Source organism: Leptonychotes weddellii, chromosome 3 (assembly GCF_054177405.1).
Source record: "Leptonychotes weddellii isolate Sample4059 chromosome 3, ASM5417740v2, whole genome shotgun sequence".
In the NCBI taxonomy this organism is placed as follows: Eukaryota; Metazoa; Chordata; class Mammalia; order Carnivora; family Phocidae; genus Leptonychotes; species Leptonychotes weddellii.
Window position 1 is genome coordinate 128,848,044 of NC_138371.1, and position 5,599 is coordinate 128,853,642.

At 45.5% G+C, this 5,599-nt stretch overlaps 1 pseudogene; it reads right to left on the bottom strand.

The window, feature by feature from the left end:
- Nucleotides 1–3,406: 3,406 nt before the first annotated feature.
- On the bottom strand, nt 3,407–4,080 carry LOC102727139 (small ribosomal subunit protein eS10 pseudogene; annotated as a pseudogene).
- Between the last annotated feature and the right edge of the window lie 1,519 nt (nt 4,081–5,599).

Sequence of the window (5,599 nt, forward strand, 5' to 3'; positions counted from 1 at the left end):
CGTGCAGAATTTTGAACCTCCTGAACTACTGGTGTAGGGATACATCCCATTTCAGAAGCTGAGGTCTGGTGTTTCTCGGAGCTTCTGGGTCATCAGCCCCCTCCCCTTAAAGTTTCTCCACTCTTTGGGGGGGTTCTGTGCAGAGGAGTCATGAATTGGGCAAGAGGTTGTGCTGCTTCGAGTACGCACAGATCAGTCATCTCTGCAGCACCCAGGAGCTGGTTAAAAGTGCAGGGTCACTTGCCTTGGTTTCCTCTTCTACCGTGGAAGGGAGGCTGTGTTCCACTTTGGCTCTCCCCGGGTTCTAAATCTCCAGCCTCCCCTCCTCCGCATCCCACTCGAGGGGCTGGGTGCTGCTGAGGGCTGGCTGCAGGCCTTTACTGAGGTGCCGGAAGCGGCGGTCTTGGGTCTGAATCCTGGTTCTGCTCCTTGTTAGCTGTGATCTTAAGTAGGTTCCTGTGATCCTAAGTAAGTGGGAAGGGCACTGCCTACCTCACCGGGCTGTTGTCAGGAGCTAATTTCTGTGGGAAATAATGCTTTCCAGCCGCACAGCAGTCTGCAAATGGGAGTCATGATAATGATGATGGTGAGGAAGGCACTGAGGCAAGAGTAACTTTTAGAGGAAAGATTTGGTGGCCAGGAAGGAGGTGATTAACTCAGTGGACAATGGAAGGATGTTAGAGATTCTTGAAAAAATAGTCATGCATTAGGCTTGACGGCCTTAAGGGAAGTTGAAAGGAGAGGTTTCTTGGCATGGGTTTTGGGAGAGCAGGAATTATATTCTCAGAGAGTGAGACTTGCCCTGGAAAAGAGAGGAGAAGGGCATTTTAGAATGAGATGCTAGCGCCCCATCTGTCCAGACCTCTTCGCATCCTGACTTTCTCTGCCTCAAAATGCTATCGTGGTTCCACTGAGGAAACGAATGTGACCTCATGGGGATGTCAGCCTTTTCTCTGGATGTGACAAATAAATACCCTTCGCGTCTTTTCTACAGTTCAAATGAAACGAGGAAGGGAAAGAAAACGTTTGAAATTCTGAAGTCTAAAAACCTCAATTTAAGAATTTCTACTTTATAAAGACACCTGGGGTTACCTTTTTCAGAGACCCCTATTTCATACCCCAAATGGTAAGTGTTCCTAACGGAATTGGGCCTCTCGAGTCTTTTCCACTCTACAGAATCTCCTTTCTTCGGTTCCCTTAGTCACTTCTGCTCTCAAGAAGTATGAAAATGATATTTATTACAATAAGAAATGTTGACCTCTTCAGAGATAGAATGAGCCGTTACTGGGATGAGGTTAAGAAGCCCAGAAGCCCCAGGAATGTTTTCATTGTCCTTTCAAAATGCTGGGTGAGCCGCTGAACAAGAATGAGAACCTCTGGGCATTTCCCATCAGTGGCTGCATGTCACAAGGTCACAGGCTCTGGCCCTGCAGGGACATCTGAATATCAAATACGAAGGGCTCCTTCTTCCTTATTCTCTAGAAGGCACAGTGTGGAATTACCCATTATGGCCATGAATTGCCACTTTATTTTCATGGCAATGAAAGAAAGGAAAGCTGAACATTAAAAAAAAACCCACAAAAAACCAAAACCCTCATCTTAAACTTTTTCAATTTTTAAGCCCACAAATACAGGGGTCAGAACAAGAGGCCCTTCTTTTAAAAAATATTTTATGTCAGGTTGTGCCGTATATAGTATTTAGCAAGCTTGTTTTCTCTGATCTGGGAGGTAAAGGATTTTTTACCAGCTCCACTGACAAAGCAATTTATAACCATCTGCTGAAGTATATTACAATTAGAACCTCAACTTCCCATTTAAATTTGGGGCACTGAGTTTGATCAGGTATTGATAGGTTCTGAAACTTTGAACTTGGTTCCAGAATTGGTTGTTTGCGGAATCTTTTAGGTTGGGGGCAGGGAGGAAGAAGGGGACAGAGGGTGCTGCTAAGGTCTAACGGCAGAAATTTCCTTTCTCCTTCCTGTCTCCCAGAGCACTGTGTATCTCACTTTACACACAGAGTGGGTGTGACTCACACTGTATATTGTCTTCATTTGGGACCCTGAGAGGCAACGCAGCTAAGTGGGGAAGGACTTGGGCTCAGGAGCCAGCTGCCTGGGCTTACACCCTGTGTCAGCCACCTACTAGCTGTGGGACTTAGGCAAGATACTCTGTGCCTCAATTCCCTTATCTGTATAATGCTGCTAATGGTAGTTCCTACCTGTAAGGTCACAGTGAGGATTAGATGAGTTAATACGCAATGCACTCCAAGCAGTGCCTGGCATATAGTAATCGGTATGTATTTGCTTACTCTTTCTCATCCCAGCTGCTTGACCCTGAGCTCAGAGAGAGAATTCATCTTTCTATTTCCATAGTGCCAGGGATGGTACCGTTCAGTGGTGCATATACATCATTCCACCAATATTTAGCGCATGCCTGCAGTGAGTCAGGCCTTGACTGAGAGGCTTGATAACTGCCCTTCTGGAAGGAATGGTTTCCCCGGGGAGAAGAGCAAATATTGCAATACCGCTAATTGGGGAAGTTTGGGATGCTATGGAGCACATACCTAAGAGGTGCTTATCTCAAACCTGTGGGGAGCAGGTCAGGCTTTCTCGAGGGAAACTGAACCTTAGCCGAGTCTGTAGGATGAGCAGGGGAGCAGAGAGGATTCTAGGTAAAGGGAAGCACCTGTGAGAAGGTATCCCATGAACAACTGTTGAACGAAATGAAATTCTGGTCAGCTTTTGAGAAGGTGAGGGAACCTCAGCATCTTCTTAAATTATTGGTTGAAACAGGAATACCATTACTGATGGCCATACCTTAATTCCTTGAATAAGGATGAAGGTGGAAGAAGGCATCCTGAGAAGAGTCCCCTTCTGCCAGGAGGGTCTTCCAGTGCTCAGGTCTCTGTGCTAAAGCCACCTTGGGCACATCTCTGTGCTTTATGAAACATTTTTCCCCTCAATCCCCCCTCCCTTGGCCCTTCCCTTCCCCTCCCTCCCTCCCTCTTTCTCTTTCTTTTTCTATTTTCTTTCTTTCTTTCTTTCTTTCTTTCTTTCTTTCTTTCTTTCTCTCTCTCTCTTTCGTTCTTTCTTTCTTTTCTCTCTTTCTTTCTCTCTCTCTCTCTTTCTTTCTTTCCTCCCTCCCTCTCTCCCTCCCTCCCTTAAATTTAGATTTAATTGACATGTTAGTTTGAGATGTACAACATAATGATTCCATATTTGTGGATACTGGGAAATGATCACCATAATAAGTTTAACATCCATCACCATAACACATTGTTACACATTTTTTTTTCTTGTGGGGAAAACTTCTAAGATCTACTCTCTTAGCAACTTTCAAATATATAATACAGTGTTATTTATTTATTGCTACAGATTTATTCAACACACAACAGTCTCCTTCAGCTTTACTGAGGTGGCTGACCATGTGTACGACCAAATCCACCTTTAACTGGAATTCAGTTGCTAACCCAGTCCCAGTCTCAGTTCTCTTGTCAGCACCAGGGGCACAGTGCTTTGTCCATAGGTGTCTCTGTCAGCTTCCCCTCACGTGAGTCTTGCAGGTCGCTCTCCTTCCAGACCTTTGGGCTGTAGTCCACCAGTCTCAGGACGGCTGTGGCTCAGAGTGGCAGGCACCATCTCAGGGGGCAGGTGGAAGCAATCATGGAGATCCTGGATATGCTGGTTGGTAAGCTATCACTAGGAGTGCCTCCAGGCAAACCGTTCCTTTACGTAGCCTCATGATCTGAGAGGCTGTATGGACTTCATGATGTTAAGATCGGGCACATTCTTGTTTGCCAGCTCAGGGTGTTTGGGCATGTGGACATCCTTCTTGGCCACCATCACTCCCTCCTTGAAAAGGACTTCATAAATGGCAATATGGTTCTTGGGCATCAACATCTCGGTGGCTGCTAAGTCTGGGGCCGGGGCTGGAAAGGCACAGTATGAACAGTAGTCACCATGCTGTACCTTCCATCCGCAGGGCTTAGTTCTTCTATAGCTGTAAGTTTGTGCTTTTTAACTACCTTCTCCCCATCATTGCTTTCTTATACATGTATTTTAATGCCCTCTTTCTCTAAATCCTGGTCTGTCTCTAGCAGCTTACCCTGATAGTGGTGGTAGATGTTTTGACTGCAGAGGAACGCACAATTCATTGCAAAGAACACATAGGTCAGGTTTCCTTCATTGCCATCCTCAGACCTGGCAAAACTCTGCCATCCTTGATGGGAGATTTGTTCCCATGTGGATTGCTCAGGGCCACCACCCCTTCACTCCTGCTGAGCCTCACCTGTACCCTCTCTGTCTTCCTCATCATGTCTTCATATGATAAAGCCAACTCTTGAACTGGAAGACAGTGGGGTTAAATTAAAACATTTATTGGCTAGTCGTTTAAAAGCCACGGAGCAAGAGGTAAAATGTTGCCATGCTCTCATGGGGGAGTTTTGGCACTGGGCAGAGGTGAGCCAGTCACCACCTTCCTTTCCCTTGAGAGGAGCGGAATTAGCCCTTGTCTGTATATGGCGCCTTTCTCTGAAGATAAGTCCTTGATTGAGTTGGAAGCCTTGTTGCTTTTCATGCCCTTTGATAGCAGGGTCCCCTTGACTGTCAGTAACCTATTCAGCATTTGACTCAACATGATCAGTAGCTTTCCATTAATGCTCTTGGACCCAGAGGAAGCAGAACAGATGAGAGAAGGCGAGTGGGGTGATAGATACTTCAGAATCACCCAGAGGTAAATGGTTATTTCATATAGAGAATTCAGGAGGGAGATTCACTCTAAATATACATATTTCCCCAAGACAGGTGAGTGATTGCATTGCTCTCTGGAGGCGGCTGAGGTGGCCGTCAGCATTTTGAGAATTAGCCTACTTTGGCCTTCCTTTCCATGAAGAAGAAAATGTCCTTAGAATAAATCTCCCCCAAGAGAACTTTCTAGAACAACTGAATATGTGCAGTGACTTTCCCAAAAAAGCCTGTGTTTTTCTTTTTATGGTGAATTTATCATTCCACAAAATGTGGGAGATAGGACTGCAATATAAAGTGATTTCTCATGAGGAGATGAGCAGCAAGATTAGATAAGTAGGAGGTTTCACATGCCAGCCTCTCTGCCATGCCTGTTCATGTGTTTAACATTTGGAAAATGCCCTCAGAGGTGTTTAGGAAACGTGCAGAGTTGGCACACAATTATGGCAATGGAACAGGGCAGCCACGCCCAGAGCCCTGGGCCTATGCAAATGCCACCAGTAGGAAAGAAACAGGAAAACATGGCTCTCAATGAAAAATGGAAACGATCCCATCATGTTTCTCTAGGTAGGAACCCACTTAGACTAGGTGCTAGAGTAGGTTTGCAACAGCATTTTATGGACCCATACTTCCTTCCCTCTAGTCCCCATTGCATCTTCCTCATAGCGTCATGGACACCTTTTATTATTCATTTACTGATTTATTTGCTGCACCTTAAAGGTTATGTAGACTTCCTTTGCAATAGTCTCTTTTAAAAAATAGCATTTGTTTAAAAATGGTCAAAGTGGGGTGCCTGGGTGGCTCAGTCGGTTAAGCAACTGCCTTCGGCTCAGGTCATGATCCTGGAGTCCCGGGAT